This window comes from Typopeltis vanoorti, chromosome 24, assembly GCF_054136105.1.
Source record: "Typopeltis vanoorti isolate ZY-2024b chromosome 24, IOZ_Tvanoo_1.0, whole genome shotgun sequence".
Lineage (NCBI taxonomy): Eukaryota > Metazoa > Arthropoda > Arachnida > Uropygi > Thelyphonidae > Typopeltis > Typopeltis vanoorti.
The window spans coordinates 74,349,318-74,372,725 of NC_143572.1; the positions used below are offsets into that span (position 1 = coordinate 74,349,318).

At 36.3% G+C, this 23,408-nt stretch overlaps 1 protein-coding gene across 7 annotated transcripts in view; it reads left to right on the plus strand.

Moving 5' to 3' along the window:
• Nucleotides 1-23,408, plus strand: part of ctrip (E3 ubiquitin-protein ligase ctrip) — an 817,513-nt gene that overhangs the window by 55,883 nt on the left and 738,222 nt on the right. For 5 of the 7 annotated variants that reach the window (XM_090413729.1, XM_090413734.1, XM_090413735.1 and 2 more), the window contains exon 1: nucleotides 17,292-17,446. The exons of the other annotated variants lie outside the window; for them this stretch is intronic. The gene's annotated coding sequence lies outside the window, so the exon portion shown is untranslated. Of the gene's footprint in view, nucleotides 1-17,291; nucleotides 17,447-23,408 lie in introns of those variants that run through there. 7 annotated transcript variants of the gene reach the window in all.

Sequence of the window (23,408 nt, forward strand, 5' to 3'; positions counted from 1 at the left end):
ATTGTGTCAGTTGCTTTTTCTAAAGCCTGAAAAAATTCCTCGACTGCTACCTTAGTAGAACCTTCTCTGGGACCATAGGCACAAATAAGTCTCATTGTCCAGTTCCCCATTCTCACATTTTCCCACATTACTCTACTTGAGACTGCCTGCCATTCAAGAAGATTAGCCTCGTATTTAGTGTTGAATACTATGGCTACTACTTCTTTTCCTTGATTGTCATTGCCTGAATATAACATTTTGTAATTATTCCTCAGAAAGATCTCACCAGTTTTGGTCTTTTTTGTTTCAGTCACCCCTATAATGTCGATCTGGTACTTATCTAATTCCTCAGCTAGCTCCATTTCTTTGCCATTCAGGCTTCTTATGTTGATAGTACCGATCTTTAACTCTGGTGATGTTGAGTTGGGGTTTGTTTTCAGATTTGTTCCAGTAGCTGACTTTTCGCTGTTCGCCCTGGTTCCCTGGCGAAAACAACGGGGGCCTTGTTTAACCGGGCAATGCCCCAGCCGGCATGAAATTTTGTCATGTCGTACAATCATTTTTTATTTTGGTTTAACCAATAAGAATACAATTTGGTCGGCTAAATCCCAAATTGCCAGCCCATCCTCGTTCGTTCAGTATCCAAGTAGATGCCCAACAGGGTGCACCACGAGAAGGTGAGGATTGATAGTACATTTTGGATTTATTGCTCAGAAAGATCTTACAAGTTTTTGTGTTTTTTGTTTCAGTCACCCCTATTATGTCGATCTGGTACTTATCTAATTCCTCAGCTCCATTTCTTTGCCATTCAGGCTTCTTATGTTGATAGTACCGATCTTTAACTCTGGTGATGTTGAGTTGGGGTTTGTTTTCAGATTTGTTCCAGTAGCTGACTTTTCGCTGTTCGCCCTGGTTCCCTGGCGAAAACAACGGGGGCCTTGTTTAACCAGGCGACGCCCCAGCTGGCATGAAATTTTGTCATGTCGTACCATCATTTTATTTTGGTTTAACCAATAAGAATACAATTTGGTCAGCTAAATCCCAAATTGCCAGCCCATCCTCGTTCGTTCAGTATCCAAGTAGATACCCAACAGGGTGCACCACGAGAAGGTGAGGATTGGACATTAGGTCAGAAGCCCTGGTCAGTTCTCTGCATTCCTTTAAAGGCTATGTGGAGGTCTCCTCTCAGTTATACAGCTTTGACCCTTAAGCACCCCTAGATTTTCAATTGAGGTTTTAAAATGGATAGTTTTTATATGCAGGATAAATGGAAGCATCATTGAGTAGGAGCTCAAAAATGTGTGTGTGTGTGGGGGGGGGCGCTATATTGTATTGAATAAGGTGATCAGCAAGTTTGCCATGCTTTGGTCTTAAATGCTACCCTCTATAATTTTTTTTTTTTCACTTCCACCCACAAAAGTTTTTTTTTCCTCTAAATTTTTTCTTTAAACCTATAGTAGACTAATATTTTGAATGGACTAATGTCTCCATGTCTTTATTAATTTTATATATATATATATATATATATATATAATTTGTATTTTATTTATTTTTACATAGTCTGCAAATCTTGCTCTAGAGACCAAATATGGAAATTTTTTTTTAAGCAACTTCATTCTTCCAGTAAGAGAGGTGGTGGTCATCTTGCAATGGAATTCCTTTCCCACCTAAAGGATCTCCATGCCTATAGTATGATTTGAACCAGCATTCTGTTGGTTGGAGCATGGATTTGCTAACCACTTGGCCATCAGGCTGGTATCTAGTATTGGGTGCCAAGCTGTCTCTTTATTGAGGTCTCTTCAGTAGGAGCTGCATCTGTGGAAGTAATGAGGACAGGTTCAGCTTCTACCAGATTGATGGAAGAAAAGTTTGGTTTTGTGAATTGGATGTTGACTGGTAGCTGCTCTTGTTATTATTACATTTTTGGAAGAAAGAGGAGAATGATGGTGGCCATTCTGCAGACCATTCCTACAGATTCACTCAGTTTCATGGGCAGAGAGGGGATCATTGATTAATCAGAATGCCTTCTTCTTCTGTATAGCATTGAGCAGCCTTAAAGAGGTTTAGAGTACACTACCTTAAATATGTGAGCAGTATTCTGTGCTTGGCTGAATTTCTGATTTATGCAATGTAAGAATTGTACAAATGAGAGGTGATATGATTAAGGCTTAAATTGTGGAGAGATAGTTACAGGGTTGACACTAGGGAGTTCTTTTGTTTGGTGGAACTGGGGAGGAGTGATGACAAGGGGCCATCCCTGGAACTTACGAAAGGAAGTTGTGAGCAAGAGGGTAAGGAGCGATTTCTTTCTATGGAGAGAGTGGTTGAACCATGGAATGCATTGTCTGATAGAGTGGTGAGAGCATGAGTGGTCATTGGGTTCAAGGAGTGGTATGATAGACTTTGTGTTTTCTAGGGTGGGCCTTCCATGATGAGTTGTGACTCCATGGAGACCTGAATCATAATAATAAAAATTACTAATAAATGGCCTAATTGTGAAGATACATCACGTGCACACTTTGTTTGCTTACACTTGACAAAGAATTAAACAAGGATATAATTTCTTGGCAAGTATAATAAAAAAAATAAATTCTTACCTAAGTGTTCATGACGTATTTTAGATGTCGTCTTTTCTTATGTCATCAGAGTATAGTAACCTTACCTAACCACTATCCAAATACTTTTTTCTTACAGTGATTCTTTCTAAATATGCATTGCAAATGTTTGGTTTTTAGGCATTTCAGAATGCAACCAATTGATTTCTTTGTCTTTTAGAGCAATATTCACACAGCCACTATTGCACTTGTTTTGTCATATGGGGGGAGGCTGGAAATTTCTGATAAACACCTAGAACAAAAATGATATTCTGATATAGCCACAAAAAAGAACATACGAGGATATAAGAACATAAGTTACGTTTATAACTATGCTACCAGTATGTTCTTTCTTGTGGTTATCAGTTGCTTTAATATAATTTTTGTCTAGTTGTTTATCAGAACTTTCCAGACCCGTCCCCTCATAAGAATAATAAGTGAAATGATCTTCACTATATTTGAGCATCTCCATTGGATCCCAAAACTCATCATGGGAGGCTCACACTTACCATTGCTCATGTAATGGGTATTGTACTTATGATGACTAAGTAGTAGTGATCCAATCAAATCCTTTTGTTGAATTGGATTTAAACGATATTGATGCGAACACAGATTGATAAGAAAATAACTATTTATTAACTTAAAAGCTAATATTTTGCTGGTATTATATGCAGCATCTTCAGAGCACACAAATGCGAGACAACCACAATCTGGTGTAACAGTGGGGCTAGTAAAAGTAATTGCAGCGTGCAACACAAGACTAAAGTCCTAATACGGCACCATCTAAAAAAAAAAAAAAAAACAGTAGTCCAAAGTTTGAAAAAAAAAATAGTAGTCTTGAAAATTTTGAAAAATAGTACTCCAAATTTTTGAAAAAAATAAAATAAATAAAATTAAAATAAATAAATATTAATTTGGTCTTAGGATGACTGTCTCCCAAATCTTTGATAGATTTATACAGCCATACTTGTTAAGGTTTGGAGTATGTTTTAAGGCTTCTGTTGATTCCAGGAACAACCTCTCTAACTTGTAGAAGCTTCTGTGCAGTACTTTTGTTTTTTAACAATTGATCTTGTGTGCCGGGGTATCCAAAGCATGGTCTGCCAGACCCGACTTGCCATGGCAAAAGTGCTGGATATATTTTTTGTGTTCACTGAGGCAGATGTCCACAGTTCTTCCTGTCTGTCCGTAGTAAGCTCGATGACAAGAACAGGGCACTTCATAGACTTCTGGATGTGATAAAGGAGTGAATCTGTCCTTAGGTGAACAGATGAGAGTTGCCAATTTCACATAAGGTTTAAATACAGTGCGCAGTTGGTGTTTGTTAAGCACCCTAGATATCTTTTCAGATGTGCCTTTAATGTATGGGATGGTGATAGTTTTGTTGTAGTCTGCTGTGGTAGATAGTGGGGGGGGGATTTCTGGGTAGCATTTAGTATTTTATCTATCTTATGGGGATTATAGCAATTGGTTAGGAAGGCATGATGCAGGCGAGGAAGTTCAGCAGTGAGAGCAATGTTATTGGAACAGATTGCTCTAGCTCTATGGGTTAGTGTTTTTAAGATACCCTATTGTTAAAAATAAAACCATATTGTTGAGAAGGGTGATGGTTTGATTATTTGTGTAAATATCTCCCTGTATGTGTGGGTTTTCTATAAATCATATAAATGATAAGGAACCTTCTGGAAGACATGTGATCAGTGTGTCCAGGAAGGGTAGGCAGTCATTGGCTTCTAGTTCCATTGTAAAGTGGATTGTAAAGGGTGCTGGCTATTTAGATGCACTAAAAATGTATTCAATGTGTCTGGGCCATGTGGCCAAATAGCAAACACATCATCAACATAGCGTAGCCAGAGACTAGGTTTGAGAGTGGCTGTGTTGATAGCTAGTTTTTCCAGATGTTCTATGTAGAAGTCGGCTAAGGTGGGGGGGGGATCCCATAGTTGTCCCATTCTGTATTGTGAATTGAAATAGCCGAAATATATCAGGGGAAATTGTGAATTTAGTAAGTTAAGTGTTTCAGTCAATGATACATTCGTGAATAATGAGGTGATATCAAAACTCACCATTATGTCTGAACTATTTAAGGTGAGGTTTTCTAAAATACTTTTTAGGTGGGTAGAATTTTTAACAAAAGAGGGAGAATTATTTATGCAAGTGGCTAGTAGTTTGGCTAAATGTTTAGCTAGTTTATATGTAGGACTGTTTATACTATTTACAATCGGGCATAAAGGTATACATTGTTTGTGAATTTTTGGAGCTCCATATATTCTGGGTATTTTAACGTGAAAGGGTTTGAGTTTGTTGACTGTTTCTTTTGACCAACTTGCACACCTTATTCTTTTGTGAGTTGGTGGGATCTCGATCTATAATTTGGTAGGTTGACCGGTCTTGGAGAAGTGCGTGCATTTTGCTTTTATATTCTGTTGTATCCATTACTACAGTTGCTTTTCCTTTCTGATTTGGTTATTGTAATGTGGTTATTCTTGCGTAGCTCTTTTAGAACCATCATTTCTTTATGTGAGATATTATTTTTGGGTGGATTAGGATATTGGCCAAGTCTAACCTAATATTATTGGCTATTGCTGGAGGCAGGTCGTATATTCCACATTCAACGGAAGCCATTATTTTGGTTTTTGGAACTTCTTTAGGTTTAACAGCAAAATTGTGTCCACAACTTAATGCACTTGTGGCTTCTTTGGTTAAGGCTAACGATGATAAGTTCACATCCTCGCCATCTTGATGTAATTGCGGCCACTGCATGGCACTGCGTTGCTGGAGGATTTCAAATTTCTTCTGGTTTAGCAAATCTTTATTGGCTGTAGAGTCAGATTCTACAGCCAATAAAGATTTGCTAAAGTTAAAAACCCATAACTCATAGTTAAAAATGTCAGATAGTATATCACGTAGTACACTGATAGAAGAATTTATTTTTGAAAGTTCTCGGTGAGTAATCAAATCCTTGTATCTATTGCATAAAAACTCCCTGTTTATTTCTATTATATCATCCATCTCTTCTGCCTCTATTTTTTGTAGCCCATGAACCTTCATTTTAGCCTCATAGGAAGGTTTTTGCAACCTGACACCATCTTGGTCACCTGCTGTAGATTCTTACACTACTTCATATATCTAGGAGACTAAGACAAAATCTCAGCACTGCAGTCTTAGATGGAGTAGTAACAAAGCCTTATAAAGAGGAATAACTTTATCCCAACTTATCATTGTGTAGTTCAACATCTGTGTGATCCTTTGTGCCTTTTTGTTTCCACTTTTCTGATTTCACCTAAACTCTACCATCATCAGAATAACTATTTGTAATCCTTTCAGTCTGATATGTATAACTTGTTACTTTTGCCACATTGAACTGGCAACCATTATTTTTTGCAGATAATGTCCATCTATTGAAATCATTTTGCAGTATCTATTATTTTTATTTGATTGCATTCCCTCCCAATTTTAGCATCAGAAAAGAACCGAATATTCTTCAGACTATCCCAATATCAGTAATGTACAAATTAAATAGCCATCATCACCTGCCTTCTTGGTTCTACTTCACCACAGATTTCTGTTTGTAAGCTACCTCTAATCCATTTACTAACTTCTTATCTTTTATGATGCGCCCCACAAAAGGTTATTTGCACAGTTTTATATATTTATTTTGTATTTTTAGTTTATTTTTACATAGTGTGGAAACTCTACTCTAGAGATCAAACATGGAAATTTTTCAAACCATTTCAGGCCTCCGTTAAGTGGGGCATGGTCTCATACTGGGCAGTGAAATTCATCTTCTACCTAAGGACAGTCACCAGTATCCATGCCCACTGCAGCATTTAAATCGCACACCCTGTTGGTTGGAGAGCAGGTATGGTTGTCCACTCAGCCAACTAGGCCAGTATTTGCCATTATGATTTCTGTGCATTACCTTAAAGTTATCCTTTAATCATTCTTCTTTTACTCATCACAGCAAGAAAAAATTATGGGATTTTCTTTGGTCTGTCCAACTGATTTCCCTTGAATTTGATTTTGCCTTTCTTACCATGCTGGGCGCTTTTCTAGCCTGTGATTTGTGCCATTCATAATGTCACATTGCTGCTCTCATTTCCTATATTCCCTGCACAGTTTTTGCAGCTCTTGATTAATGATACTACTTATCCATTTTGACTCACTTGATTTATCCTCCTAATTGTGAGTACGTAAGACCTCCTGTGTAGCATTTTGGTAATACTATTGCTTCCATAGTACTAGATTGTCAGAAGAAAGATAATTTCATTTGTAATTGCTGACTAAAGAACTTTTCTTGGCCTCTTTCAACCGTGTTCCAGAGTTTGTGAGTACGTAAGACCTCTTTTATTTGATCTTTGGCACAGGCAAGTAGGCCTTTTTCCTAACCCAGCAACTCAGAAAATTGATAATAGAACTCACTATTTCAGACAATAATATACTACTTAGGGTTTATGAATACAAGACGACTTAGTTGTCTGCCATACTCTTTCCTTGATGTCTTGAAATCACCAGTAGTCCTGAATTCAGCTATCATTGATGATTAAGAGTGCAGTTGACTGCTGACTGATTTCCAAAAGTCAGTTTAGTGCCATAAAAGCTTTACTCTCTTCTGGAATAAAAGCATTATTGGATTTATTATTTATTTATTCTAGGTATGCAATCTGATACTGCTTCCCTCTGATGGCTTTCAAAAAACTTCTGGAGTTTGTTATAATTACATGTACTGTAGTTGGTCACCTCCTAGGCCCAAGACCTTGATCACATTTCCCACCAGGAGGCAAAGTGGTTATGGAACTTAACTGTGGACAGATCCTCTAATGTTATCACCAGATTCAACACTTTCAAACTTTCTCTCATGCTGCTTTAGGTATTTATCTCTCATTAGCTATATAAATTCCTTCTCCCATATTTATCCTTTACTCCTTTCATTCTGTTTCCTTAGTCACCCATAATAATTACTCGCCTGTGTGTATTGATTTACTCAACATCTCAGAAGCGTTTGATCAGGTTTGGCACAGGGGCATAAGACCCTGTGCCAAACCACAGACCACAGGATTGAGGGCAGACCACAGAATTGCAAACTGCAATCCTGTGGTCTGCCCTCCACACTCTGCAACTGTATTGCCAATTTTCTCACTGATCAATCACTGTATGTCATGGTGATTTCTTCCTCTCAGCTTTCCCCACCAATGCAGGAGTATTTTAGGTTTCTGTTCTTTCATCCACTCTCTTCCTCTTACATGTAAATGACCAAACTCACGGACTTCCAGTCCTATCCATAGCCTTGCTGATGACAGCACACCCCATTTCTCCTTTTCATTTAAAAAAGCTTGTAGGGCTCAAGTATTAAAATTCTCAAGATCCACCACGACCAATGTCCTTAACTCTGATCTTGGTCAGGGTGGATCTTGAGTGAAGGACAACAGTGTAGACTTCACTGCCACCAAAAATTGGTACTGACTGATCTCTTGCAAGAAAGAGCTCTTTCTTGTGGGGGGGGGGGGGAGAAGAGGGAGCTCTTTCTTGCAAGCTCCCTTCCTTCCTCTCTCTCTCTCTCTCTCTCTCTCTCTTCCTCCTTGCTCTCAATAATACCCAGATATCAAAACCAGATTGACCTACACCTCAAACCTTTCCTGGCACAAACACATTTTAACTATAGCTTCTAGAGCTGGCAAAAATCCAGGTGGACTTTTTTGCACAAGACACTACAAGGTAGATTTCAAAAGTTTCTGGCCTGACATACAAAATTCACACCAATTTTAAAACTCCTTGCATGACAGAGAGCACCATCTGTGGGGAGTTTAATGTACCAGTTTCAGTTGAAGGCATTCATTTGACTAACACATGACTTACAGCCACATGGCATGCTAAGTGGCTGTAATGTTAAAAATTGAGTGTCGTGATATGATAAAGTTGTTTTGCCAAAGAAGGGCTTTCTCCATTCGCTGTCAAACAGCGATTGGATGGTGTTTATGGGGAAAGCTTCTCCTTCATATTCCATTGTGAGTGAATTGTCTAAACAATTTCACTTAGGAGGAGAGCGCATCAAAGATGATACTCATGATGGTTGGCCTGTGGAAGTGATGATTGAGGAAAATTTCTCTTGTTGAAGAGGAACTTCTCAGTGATAGATGGTTAAAGCTCAAAGAAATCTCAGCAAGGTTGGAGCAAATACAACAGTGTAGACTTCACTGCCACCAAAAATTGGTCCTGACTGATCTCTTGCAAGAAAGAGCTCTTTCTTGTGGTGGGAGAGAGGGAGCTCTTTCTTTCTTGCAAGCTCCCTCCCTTTCTCTCTCTCTCTCTCAACTTTCTATAACAACTGTCTTTTGCATCATTCACGAGAAGCTTTACACGACGAAGGTCAGTTCAAGGTGGGTGTCCCGACTTCTCTCTTCAATTTGGAAGGAGTGACAGCTGAGTTGGATAAAGGTAATGGGTTTACAGTCCAAACTTTGCAAAGCCTTTGACAGGATAGCACAAGGAATTCTAATAAAAAAACTGCAGCACATGGGAATGTGCTGCAGTTTTATTTAATTTAATAAATAAAATTTAATTTTATTTAAATCTTAAATTTCGAGATGTCAGAGAATAGTCGACTCATGAGTAAAATCCAGAAGAAACCCTGTAACTAGTGGCATGCCATAGGGCTCTGCTTTTGGGCCACTACTATTTAATTTATACATGAGTGATATAGAAAAGGGACCTGTTCCCACAAGTTTTTAGAACTTTGCCAAGGGAATCCATTGTCACAAGGGATGAAACCATGATCCTTTATTATGATCTTTCCAAAAGGGAATCCATGGAGTGGTGCAAAGCACCATTAAGAAAAGCCAAGGTCACTCATTCCACCAAGAAGATCATAGCAACAATCTTTTGGAATTGCTGGGGAATTTTCTTGATTGACTTCAAGGAAAGGAGTACCATCATGATGAACTTTGCAGGTGAACACCGTGAAGCCATGGTGTTCACCTGCTTCACAACAATACTCCAGTCCATACGGCTATTGTTGCAAAGGCTGGAGTGAAGGAGTATGGCTTCCAGGAGATTGATCACCCACCCTACAGTCCAGATCTAGCACCCAGTGACTATTACCTCTTCTTGAAATTTAAGAAAGACCTTTGAGGAAGAAAATTTGAAGATCACAGTGAGGTGAAAGATGCAGCTTTAGCCATTTTGCAGACAAAAGTGCCGACTATTTTTTCAAGGGCATAGAAGTATTAATTCAGAGATGTGAAAAGTGTGTTTAAGTAAAGGGATGTTATGTTGAAAACTATCACTTTTCTCTTCAGTTTTCTTTCTCACCTCTAAAGGTTAGTCAGGCCAGAAACATGGCATCACCCTCTTACTTTACAGCTGTTAACTGTACAAAACCTAAATCCACCCAACCCTGAAATATTGCACCCATATTTGAGGTGGTGCACCAAAATCCTTTCTGGTTACTCGATTCTATCCAGAAGAGGGCATTCAGGTTAATTAACGATCTCTCTCTCTCTCACAGACATTCATCTTTTGCCTTGCGTCTCTTCTACAGATAATTTCATGGGCAGTGCTCTGCTGAATTGGTCACTATTATTCCTCCACTTTTTTCTAAAATCACTAGAAAAGAGCTACTGCTAACCAGCCCCCTTTCCAGTCCATCTTGAAATTCACTGAACCAACTTCACTGCCTTCTCTTTCATTCCATCTATTTCTGTTCTATGGAACAGCCTTTCCCAAAGAATACAATCTTGATTTGTTCAAAAAAATGTAAGCAGATTCCTCCTTTCATCTTATCCTCTTGCCCACACATGTCACTGATCTGCTATAGGCTTTGTAACCTTTCATGTGTGGGTCAGAGATATAAAGCGTGCACACACACACTCTCTCTCTCTCAAAAAAAAACAAAAAAACATGTCTGCATCTTCCTTTGAACCTGTATACCTATAGCAGCAGCAGATTACATAATTTTATTCCACACTATATACCTTCTAATGCACTGTTTCTCTGTACTCCCTGAAAATCCTTTACATTTTATTCCTGAAACTATATCCTTCTGTCAACTATGTCTCACAAATATTTATAATTTTTATCCATATCAAAGTAACTAATGCAAAAAAATTCTCATCCTAATTTCTGCTACCTCTGTGATTAATGTATATATATATATATATATATGTATATATATAAATAGCAACATCCCAAAACAAGGTGTTCTTCCAAAATTAGTGCATAATAACTTCTTCAAATGATGATTTCCCTCCTGATGTGAAGATTTTTGAATTTGTTATATTCCCTGGTTATTGTTTTACCAATTTCAAGATAATTAATAAACAAAATGCTTTTAACATCCCAAAACACCTTTCCTGCTGATGGAACCTACTTTGTCTTCTTTGGCAATGAACAACTGGCTTCTGTCCACTGTTTTGACTGCTGTTTGGATTCCGGTGTATAATTGTGAATCCAAGTCTCATCCATAGTAATAAATCAACACACAAAATCAGTTTTATTCTTGTTAAAACACTCCAAGCACTGTTCAGAGATTTTCATGCAAGTGCGTTTTTGATCTGCTGTGAGCAAGCACGGCACCCATCTTGCGCAAAGCTTTTTCATTTGCAATTCTTCATGCAAAATATATCCTACACATTCTTTTGAAATGCCTATAGTCTCAGCAATTTCACGCACTTTGACTCACCGGTCATCCAATACCATATTGTGCACTTGATCAATGATTTCTGGTGTTGTTACACGTGGATCATCTTCAGGGCTGGTACGGTCACGTTTAAACTCGGCAGCCAATTTCCTAATTGTTGAAAACGAAGGAGAAGAGTGCCCATAAACTTTATAAATTTATTTTGGCATTAAACCTTTTTTTTTTACAAAGAATTTTATAAGTGCAAAAGAATTTATAAATGGATAAAATTGATACTCAATTTTATCCATTTCAAGGTATACAGACAACACACTTCAGACAGCTGTATAAAACAAACTACAGGTATCCCTTGCTTCACGCAGGATTTTATTAATGCAACAAAATTAATTGTGACAATCTCCCTTGATATACGCGGCAAGAGTTTTGATTAACGGTCCTTTAAATTTACCATGCAAAAACATGCAAGCCTCGAGGAGTGTTTCCTGCCCGAGAGAAAGAAAGTAGTAAGCAATTGACGTCATTCCTTCTATTAAGCATTAAGAGTGGGTATATTACAAATTCCAATTGTTCTGGTGTATTTAAATACACCAGAACAATTCCAATTCTCTTAATGATCTGTATGATGTGAAAATTTTATGTTTTCTACCAAATACGACATCATTGCTACAATCCATTGACATGGGCTTCATTGCAACTTTCAAAGCCTATTTTCTTAAAAAGACATTCTCAAAGGCAGATGAAACAACAGGAGAAAATGCAATTACTCTACAAGAATTTTCAAAAAATTTTAACATTAAACATGCAATTGAAAACATTCATGACTCGTGGGAGCAAGTGTCTTTTAGCTGCATGAGAGCTGTTCTGGAAAACCTTTTGCCAGAATGCGCTAATGACTTAGGTGATTTTCACAATCCTGTGAACAACGTGGTTGAAGAAATCGTTGCAATTGGTGAAGACTTTGGTTTTGATGATGTTCATGCAGAAGATGTTAAAGAATTATTGGATTCAAACTCGAAGATTTCAGTGACAACGATCTTCTTGAAATTGAACAACAACGTGCATATGAAGACAACGAACAAATGGAATGTGAAGATGAAGTTTGAAAGGAGATAACAATCAAAGAACCGGATGGAATATTTCGCAGTTTAGAATCGCTTAAGCAGCAAGTAATGGATATGGATGCAGATGTTAATCGAAGAATGTTTGTTTGCCGAGGGCTAGAGTCATTTTGCTTGTTATCATAGAATTTATGCTGATAAGAAAAACTAAAACTGTTCAAATGACTCTTGATAACTTTCTTTGATAAAAAAAAAAATTGCAATAACTAATGTAGGTACTAGCATTTATTAAACATTTTATACTTTGCATTCATTTTTTATCTTTCCTAAAAGAGTACCACATAAAATTAATTTTTGAGACAGTAATCGATCATGGATGAATTGTAATTTTTACCATTATTATATTTGATTAGCTCGATTTTGATATATGCGGTAACATCGAGGGATTAATTAATCGCGTTAATCAAGGCATACCTGTACTTGATAGAATGACTTGCAATTTCACATGGATGCTTATGATAGATGTTTGCCAATTTAGAAAAAAAAAAACATCTTGTTGATAGTGTTGCCATCTGTGGTTGAGGCCGAGAACTTTTCAGACCACCCTCATAGAGTGCATAACATTTGCTTCTCTCTCAGACTTACAACAAGAGTGTCTCACTATCAAAACTTTAATGGAATTAAATGGTTGCAACCTTCATCAAATCCAATTGATAATTGACTCCTATTCCAACACTTAAGTATTTCTTGCTAGACCACAGAGTTCCAGTTCCATATATTTCTGGCACCTCTAAACCTATTGGTAGAATTTTGAAGAAGTTTCACCTTAATCCCACAGTTTCCTAGCAACAAAATTTCTCATTTCTTACCATCTACAAAAGACAAACTGGCAATTCTGTCTTTAGCTGGTGTTTAATAGACCCCTTTTGAATGTAACTTAACCTGCTTTGTGGAGACAGGCCATTCTTTGCAAGAAAGAATTAAATTTGCTTCCTGAAACCTCAAAAGTCTGGTCTGGCATAATGTACTATTTGTATTAAGCACAGTATCCTGTGGGATGGAGCTCGTTTTCTCTATAGAAGCAGTTTTAAATATGAATGCCTTTTCAAAGAAAGTTGTGAAGATTTTACACAGACCTAATCTGAATCAGAATGATGGTCTCTTTCTTCCCCAAAAGTTTGGGAGCTATTCATCTTATGTAAATATCAAAAATTGTTTTTAATATTATTTCTCTAGCAACTGTTTTTGACCAGTAAATCAGTTGTTGTATTTACCTTGTATTCCTGTTCTTTGAATCTGTTGTTTCTGCATCCTGATAATTTCAGTATAAAATATCTGTGCAAAACAAAGTATATTATAACTAGCTTTTATTGACATCTCCATCCACTTTCTTGCTTATGTTAAAACTAGAAATATTTGCAAACAAACTCACCATATCCAAAACTGTTTTTCAAAGGGACAAATGCCAATGTCCAACTGGCAGCCATGCTTACTGGTCACTTATAAAAAAAAAAAAGCTATTGGCTGTAGCATTTGTCTGACCATGTCTCTAGCTGTTTTAAGTTTGATTTTTGTGGCTCTGAAGATGTGAGTGTGTGTAACTTCTATATAAGGGGACTATATTATGTGAAGAATAAAAAACTATACTTTATTTACTGAAAACTAATGATTTGATAGGCTCACTTTGTCAGGAGATTAAAGATTTTGCACAAAAGGGTTTAAAAAAACCCTAGAGAATTTACAGAACATTGGGTATTGAAAGATTACAGTGAATTAAAAAAAAAATAATAAAATAAACAAAACTTGCAAAAGGAACTAGTTGAAGCTGTTGCAGTCTTTCAGGTAGTGCATGTCATATCCCACATCTGAGAATGTCAGATTTTTAATGGATGAAGACCCTGATATTGTATAAGGAAATCCAAGGAGGATTCTGAAATACTAAGTACCCCTCCCTCAGTGCAATAAAATTCAGGGCTTAATAATTCACTAGATGTGGTCTCATTCATTAAAAATATGATATCCTTGGATCTGGGATATGACACTCACTATGTTTAAAAAAAAACAGCAACAGAAAAAAATGTGGCAGCAACTAGTTCTTTCCTTCATGTGTACATTATTTAGTTTGATTTTTTAAGCCATTGTACTCTCTCAGTCCTTAATGCTTTGTGTTTATATTTTCTTCTTTTTTAAATCTTTTTTGCATCTTTAATCTCCTGATGTGAAGGGAGCCTATCCTTGTATGTTGTGATTCTTTATTATGGAAGTTACATCTATTTTGCACTCTAGTAGTTCTGTCATATCTTTATGCAGATAAAGGTTATCTTTCTTTTCTTCAATAACTCTTCAATTTGTATATTAATGATATAGGGAAAAAATTTCAGGTGGGGAGAGATAATCAGTTTATTGATGATGCAAAACTGGGGAGAACAGTAGTTGATAAAGTCAGATGATTTAAATGAGCATTGTGGGTGAGGGTGAACAATTGTTAATTTAATGTTGCAAAATCTAAGTTATGCACTTCGGATTGAAAAGGTTACATATTGTGTATGACATTAATGGTACTGGATTGCAGGAAATTATTATTATTATAAAAACCTCCATGGAGTCAAACTCATCGTGGGAAGTCCACTGTTGATGAGGCTATGGAATTGGGGATAATGGTGGACAGAGAATTGAAGTTCAGAGGACATGTTGCAAAACTTGGTAAAATAACTCAAAGTATTACTTGGTTGTTGAAAACAGGCTAACAGGTAAAGATAGGGAGGTTATTATCCCTCTTTATAAGGTGATTTGGCTGTATCTTGACTACTGACCAAATTTGTACTGTGCACAGATTTGATCACCTGGGTTTCTTGGGATCAGGGGGGTTATAGAGAGGATTCAGAGTTGAGTGACCAAGCTGGTGATAGGTCTGTGGAATGCTACCTATGAGGATAGGTTGAATGTGTGTGGGTTCAAAAGTTTAGTTCATTAGGTAGAAAAGAGGGAACAGGATAGAAACGTATAAGATATTAAAGGAGTTTTATGAGACTGACACAAGAGAAATTTTTCATCACATATAGAGAACTAGGGGGTCACTCATGGAAGTTGTGTAAGAGTGTGGTTAGTAAGAGCTTATGGAGAATGAGTGGAATAGATTGCCAGAATTAGTTGTGAGTACCCTGACAGTAAAATAATTTAAGGAGAGGTATGATAGGTTTTGTGTGTATAAAAGTTAGTGTGGTTCCTCCACAATGAGTCTTCAGACTCAATGGAGATACTCGGGTAATAATATCTACCTACATTTCAAACTTTCTACTTTCTATTGCTTTCTGATTTTTCACCAGAAAGATCTATTCTAGCAAAACTCACTTCTGTTTTTATTTTCATTAAAGGGAAAAAAGCCTTTATTTTAGTCTTATTAGTTTTACATTACTCAAATCTCTACATAAGATGAGAATTCTCTTTTTGGGATGACTACCATCCATTCTTTTCTGGTATAAATATATCACAAGAATTGATTTCTCACCCTCCAAAAAAATCTCTATCACTCTAGGCATTACTTTCTTTCATTACTTCTGAACAACTATTCTCTCTAACAAATCATTGCAGTCGTTGAATATGGTTCCCACATTTGTGATGGTGTTTGAGAACTCGCTAAAAATCCTTGACTCAATATAGAAGAGAGTAATTAGTGACAATTAATGATTTGTCTCTCACTAATTCACTTCATCCTCCTTCACAAGACATTTATTATCTGCTGCAACCATTTTATACAGATATTGCCATTATTCACCAGAATTGGAATAGGTGAACTATTTTCACTTCAGTATTCAGTACCCTTTCACAATTCAAATTTATAAACAGTATGTATTTCTTGAAGATACAATCAGCAAGTCTTCAGATCCAAGGTTAATGAGTTCTTTCTCTTAAACTTTGTTTCATCCATGGTGCTAAAATATAAATTTAACCTTTTATGCCATAAAGCAATCAGTTAATAAATGGCACATATTATTATTTGATATCTCCATGGAGACATTGCAGGAGGGCACTCTACTCCACTATGCACCATCTCACCTACTTAATCCTCCATTTACTACTAACACCACAACAAGACTAATACTATTACACACACACCATCTACCACCACCAACAGTACCTTTTGTTTGTCTGTAAATTGTGTGTATTCTCTTGGCTGATTTACCTGTATGTAGTCAATGAAGATTGAGTGATTCTTTGAGATGAATTTGTAAAAATCCTAGGCAGTACTACATGACAGTGAACATATATAAATGTGTGAATGATTATAAAGGTCCCTTCCCCCCACACACAAAATCATGCCAGTAACATGTTATATTTTTCATAAGCGTGGATGAATTGCATTAAGTGTATTCATGCAAATAATGCAGCCTCGTTAATCCATCACTACAGTGGAATTTTCGTCCCTTCAGATTACGTTAACTGTTTTCTCAGCAATAAACGATAATTGCACAGTATCTAAATTTATATTAAAATGTACGAAAGTCGTTAAAGCAACAGTGACAATTACTCTTAATACTTTGTGTTCCAGTAATACTTTATTAGTATGTAATATGTGGAGGTAGATATGGAATTCCTCTGAAAATTCAGCAATATGCATTAAATCTGCAAGAACCTTTGCAAGTATTGTATTAATTTTGTATTAAAAAATATTGTACTACCATACAAATTCTTAATGCAATATATGTTTGCATCCTGTATGTCAAAGGCTTTGTCTCCGTTCAAAACCTACTTGGTTCTGGGTAAAATCAATAAATCTGTAGATCGTTGAAAATTGTTTATATACGAGCAAGTGCTTGTGCTATTACTGTTAGTCAAAATTTGTTCATCATTAGATTTAATAAGAGTTGTTACAAGGATAGGTTTCTTTTTTGAAATAGATGTGTTCTGCAGTATATGTCATCTGTAGTCAGCTGTTTGTGGGTCGTAATGAACATGGAAGAAAACGCCCGAGGAATGCGCATGCGCTTTGAAGTAAAGTTGGAGAGAAAGCGTTTCTGTTGATTGTTGGGTGTAGTGTTACATACTTGCATTTTCGCAGTACTGGATGAAGTCGAAAATATGGAAAATGTTTAAAATATATTCCAAGTTGTCTTAGAATATTTATTGAATAATGGCAACTACCACATTATATCTGAAAAAATTGGAAAAAATGCTTTAAGGTACGTGTTGTATTCCCCCTCTCCTTAGTGTATTACCCACGATTTTCTTGCGTTTGTGAACTGCAAATATATATATTTTTGCGATCGAGAGATATTAAAGTGTTGAAAATTTTATTAGCCAGTATAATAATAGAACAAAGTTGGCATCTAAGCATTTTAAATAACTGAGCCAAAATAGAGATTGTAACGTTAGGAAAAAAAAAAAAAAAAACTTTTTCGAAAAGGAATGTGCGAAGGTATGAGGCATGAAAGACAACTCCAGGGCAGGTTTCTGTTCCTGATTTTTTTTTTTTATTTTTTAAATCGGAACATTTTCAGATGAAAAAAAAAAGCGTATTAATTCTGTGCACAACCACCCGTTTTCTTTCTAGTCCCCACCACCCGTTTATCTCCCTTTTTCTCTCAGTAAAACCAAGGTTGTCCTTACGACTCAAGGATAGCGGGACTATGGTCGTGGTATCCCACTCATATATATGCGCCACTTAATGGTGTAGATTGATTCAAGCCCATTAGGAGTTAGCATAAATGTTCATTATAATATGACTCTGACAGCTGAACACACATAGGTGTTTTCATTTTAATACTCATTAAAATATCACATTTAATTGTTAAAAATAATTAGTTTGTTTGGCGGAAATTAAACTTCCCCCTCATTTACATATTAATTATCACCCAAGTGTTTGCTGCATATTGTATGCATTAAGAGTTAACAACATTCAGAAACATTTCCATACCACTGTACTTTTTTATTTGTTAAAATGTTACACCACTAATAAATAGTTTTTACATTCCTTTTAATAAAAGACAAACTGTGAACATAGGCAGAAAAACATTGAAAACATCAGCTGCATCATGAATGGGAAGTTAGTAGAACAAGTAAAACGTTTCAGCTATTTTCAGCACAGTTTTTAGTGAATATGACAAATTAAATATGAAAACAAATAACAGAATTAGCAAAGCTGGTATGGGGAGTCAAGTGAATACATTTATATGAAATGAGAGAAATTAGTCAAAATGCTAAACTAGCAGTATAGAAGACAGTATTCAAACCAGTTTTAACATGGATCTGAGAACTGGATTAGAAATAACACTGTATCAAAGATTAAGACCACATATGAGAGTTCTGAGAAAGATTAGGGGAGTGCACTGATGACATCAATGGCAGTGTCATATTAAGCATGAGAATATTAGGAAGGAACTTGACATTGTTAGCATTCAGGAGTGTGTTAGCAGAGATACTCTCAGGTGGTATGATCACTTAAACAGAATAGGGGGAGAGAGAAAGAGAGAGTGAGAAAGTCAGCAAAAGTCTTTTTTTTTTTTTTGGCCAGAATTGCAGGATAAAGAACCCCAAGAAAGGTCTAGGCAGATTGATACAGTGAGATGTGCCTTAGATTATTTTAACAGATAAGACTGATTGTAACAAACTTTTCATGTGGTACTATCATAGTATCCTGTTCAAAGGATATAGTAAACAGTAAAATAATGGCAATGGCACCCTTATTTTACTATTCACAAAAGACTCTTAGCTATAAAGTTGCCAAGAACACTAAAGCCTAACTATGCTGCTGATTCTGTACACCCCAAGATACCTATCAAGAAGTTGATGATCCTTTGGACATAGTATTCTTTATGATGGTCAGCATGAATTTGTAAAGGAAAGGTGTTGTTTTAGCAATTTACTTGCATTTTATGATAAGGTAAGGAGCATGTTAGATAAGGGAGAATTATATACAGTGATATTCTTGGACTTTGTGAAAGTGTCTGATAGATTACCACATAAGTTGGTGTACAAGCTGCAGAGGATGGGAATAGATAGTATATTTGTTAGATGGATCAGATTGGCTCTCTGAACGATACCAGCAAGACTGAACTATGGAGCAGTGTCTCAAAAAAGGAAGGTAACAAGTGGGATGCCCCAGGGTTGTGTTCTTGGGCCCCTGATGTTTAACTTGTTTGTAAATGATACATCATGTGGATTAACTGACTGGGGATTTTCAGTTGTTTTCCTGATGATGCAAAGTTAGGGAGAATTATAAGTTGCATTTCTGATATTAAATCCCTTTAGGAAGATTTCAATAGATTTTTAACTTGGACAAAGGAGTGGGATTGTAGTTTTAATATTAATAAGTGCAAGGTGTTGCATTTTGGAGTGCAGAAATATAAGACTTTGTACTATGTTGACAGTGACATACTGCAGGAAGTGGATGAGATTTGACTTGGATGGTTGACAGTAAACTCCAGTTTAGAGGGCATATTGCAAGTGCTGCAAAGACTGCGCATCATAGTGTTGCTATGATAAGAAGTACTCTAACATGTAGGGATAAGGAAGTGGTTGTGCCAGTGTATAAAGCACTGGTCAGACCACACTTGGATTATTGTGCTCAAATTTGGTCACCTGGTTTTCAGTGTGATATGGAAACATTGGAGAGGATCTAGAGACGAGTGACTAAGACATTATCAAGACTTTGGAATGCTGGCTATGGAGAGAGCTTGAAGAATTGTGGATAGGAGAAAAAGAAGTGATATGATAGAGACATTTAAGTTAGTGCAAGGATTTTATCAGATTAATTCAGAGGGGATTATAATGAGTAGAAGGTGAGAGGGGAAGAACCAGAGGTCATCCCTGGTTTTTATTTTGGAGAATTTTTTACATGGAGAATCGTCAGTGAATGGAATGCATTACCAGAATGTGTTGTTAATGAAAGGAGTGTTAATGAATTTAAGACTCGGTATGATAAATATATTGTCAGTTGAATTAATCTCCCACGATGAGTGTGCCGCCTTCACGGAGGATGTAATAATATTTAAGCTCTACTTTATTGTTATTGGTATTAGAAGTACCATGCTTCATACATGAGCCTTTGAATTTTGCCATTCTCAATTATAACATGCTTACATGTTATAATTGCAACAACAAGATACGGGAAAGTGATCTTGGAAAAGTTCACGGGAAAAGTATCCACTTATAGTGAATATATCTTTCCACCCTATCAGAACACAGATATTCTACAGGCACTAAGCTGATAAAATAAACTTTTGATGTATGTTGCTTTCTTTTTATAATAAATTTTCATCTGTGCTATTATAATTTTCATCAAAACCTTATTAGTGAAAGAATCAGTTCTTTAGTTAGACTCTGCCTTAACCCGTTTAGTTTCACTTCATTAGGCTCCATTTATGGAGGCTAAAGAATATCTGAAAAATTCTGAAAATGTTGATATCATATGTAGAAATAATGTGAGTTGTATTGTTTCAAGTCATCTTCCTTTGGCTTTACACCCAAACTTGAGCCTTGTCTTTCTGGATGTGTGCTTCCATTCCAGGCTCTCCTAAACTTGTCTCTAGTTTGTGCATGCAGTATGATTTTGATGTCATTTTTTGATCTTTTACCAAAAATTTTATCATTTGTAATCTTTTTAGGAATGCAGTCATCTTTCATCTTAAAAAACACGACCTACCACTGCATCCTTTTGAACTGAATTACTCTAGATATTGCAAGTTCTTGATACAGTTGGTATAACTCATGGTTTGTGTCTCATCCTCTAGAGGCCATTATCAGTCACTAGATCTAACATTCTTCTGATTATTTTTCTTTCAAAAGTTGAAATAAAATCCTCAGTCGTAGTTGCAGAATCCAGTTTTTGCATCCATTTGGATGAATTATAGGCATTCATAACTTTGTGTTTCATTGAATATCTTTAGACCTGAACATATAGATGACTGAATAAAATGCCTTCTATGATTGTGCATTTCTATCACCTCTTTGCTGGTCTGATTAGTTGAGTGGATAGCATCTCCACTCTCCACCTAGTCCTGCTATGGGATTTTGAATGTCTTCAGGTGGTGATTAATTTCATCTGCTGATTGGAAGGTTGAAGTGGATTGAAATTGTCCCATATTTGGTCTCTGGGATAAGGTTTCTGGAGTATATTTAATTTTTAGTCCGCTTACTATACCGATAATAAATTACCGGTGGGACTCGTATAAATAAATACATTTAAAAAAATTGATGGCTTATAATCATTACTTATAAATTCTTTATTCTTCTTAAGTACCTTCTCCAATTTGGAGGTTTGTAATCATGGTATGTCAGAGTGTCCATTCTTCTGCCATCCTTCTGATCTCGTATCTAGTTATCCATCCGTAAGAAGTTCTTTGTCTGCTAAATCTTCTCTTTAATTTTCCTTTCAGTATTTCCAAAAACTAAGGATAAAATATATTTTTACCTTTTATATGAAAAAATTTTCACGATTACAGTCAAATGTGGACATAAATTTCTTGTCAGCCTAGTAATAAATTATATTACACAGAAAATGTGTTAATAAATTTTGTACAGATTAAATTGCAATATGTTTTTGGCAACAGTCACAAATTTCCAAAGGATGTAGTTAATGATTTAATGTACAGTGCTTAGAAAACTATGTGGAGAGACATTTCAGTATGGAATATGTCCACTCTGAACTGCAATGCAGCTCTCACAACATCATACCATGCTTAGCACCAAGTGATTCAGGAGTTGTTGAGGCAGATTGGCTCACCCTCTTTCAGAGCAAGGATTAGGCCTTGGTTGTTTCTGGAGGGGAATTTTGAGCAGCAATGCATCCCCCTATTGCATCCCAAATATCTTCTATTGGATCGAGATCTGGGGAGCATGCTGTAGCCACTCGATTTGATTAATATCCTTTCTTTCATGCTTGCACGGTGATCAGAATACATTATGAAAATTATGGATACATAATTTTCATAATGCATTTGATTAATATCCTTGGTCTCCAGAAGTATCTTTACTGCTCGTGTATGATTTTATGTGGCATTGTCATTCATAAAAATGAATGTTTAGCCTATAGCATCATGGAACCCAGCACCGTCATATCTATTCCTTTCAAGAACATTCTCCTGATGGTAAGCAGTACCACTTTCACACCAGATCAAGTGTTGTGTAAAGAGTGCATTAGCCCATTGGTATCTTGTCTAATTTTTATGAATACACCACCACTGAAAACATGCTCTACAATGAGCTGTGGATAAAGGGACACAGGCCTATAGGCCTACTTGTTGCAAATGTCTTGCCACAGTTTGTAGAGATATCAGTGCTTGAATGGAGCTGACCTTCCCTGGTGCATCGATTACATTTCGCAGTTATAATCAAAAATCTGTCTTCATGCTCTGTGGCAGAGTGAGGGTGACCTCTTAGCAAATGTTTGGAAAACACATGCCATTGGTTTGAAATGTTGCCCAGTGCCTAGACACAATGCTATCTGAGATTTCAAACTCTGGCAATTTCAGTAATTCTTTGGCCTTCTTGAAGCTTTTCAATAATTCTTTTCCCTAAAAGAATTATTGAAAATCATCTAGAATCTAGATGTCTTTGAGACATTACAAGACATCCAAATTTAACTTTATTCTTTCATGAAAAAAGCATTTTTCAAACACAATTCACTTAGCACAGCCTTTTATGGTCTTTTATCCTGTTGTGTTCTACCACATGACCCCTCTACGTGCGATTGAAAAATTTGAATGTGTTACCTGCATTCTATTCAAAATTGTCAGTTATACAAATTGCCACAAGCTGATTCATCTGAATTTGCAGATGTAATATTCAGAAATGGTGTTCATCCTTAGGTTTTGGACACCAGTGTATGTGTTCTGCCATCTTGCACTTTCTCTTTATAAGGTCTCCCACGAGTGCTATTTTGGTTCCCATTAACTTCAATACCTCTTCATTAGTTTTTTCCTCCTTCCAAGAAATCTTTAGCTCTCCTATAGCACCACATCTCAGAGGCCTGCAATTTCCTGATTATGGATTTTGTGTATGTTCATGTCTCACATCCATAATTCAATATGGGCCATACATAGGATTTTATTCCTACTCTAATCTGTTTATTTATTCTACAGGCCAGTAATCTATTATTCCAAAATGCTTCTTTTGCCTTAGCTATTTTTGATTTTATTTCTATAC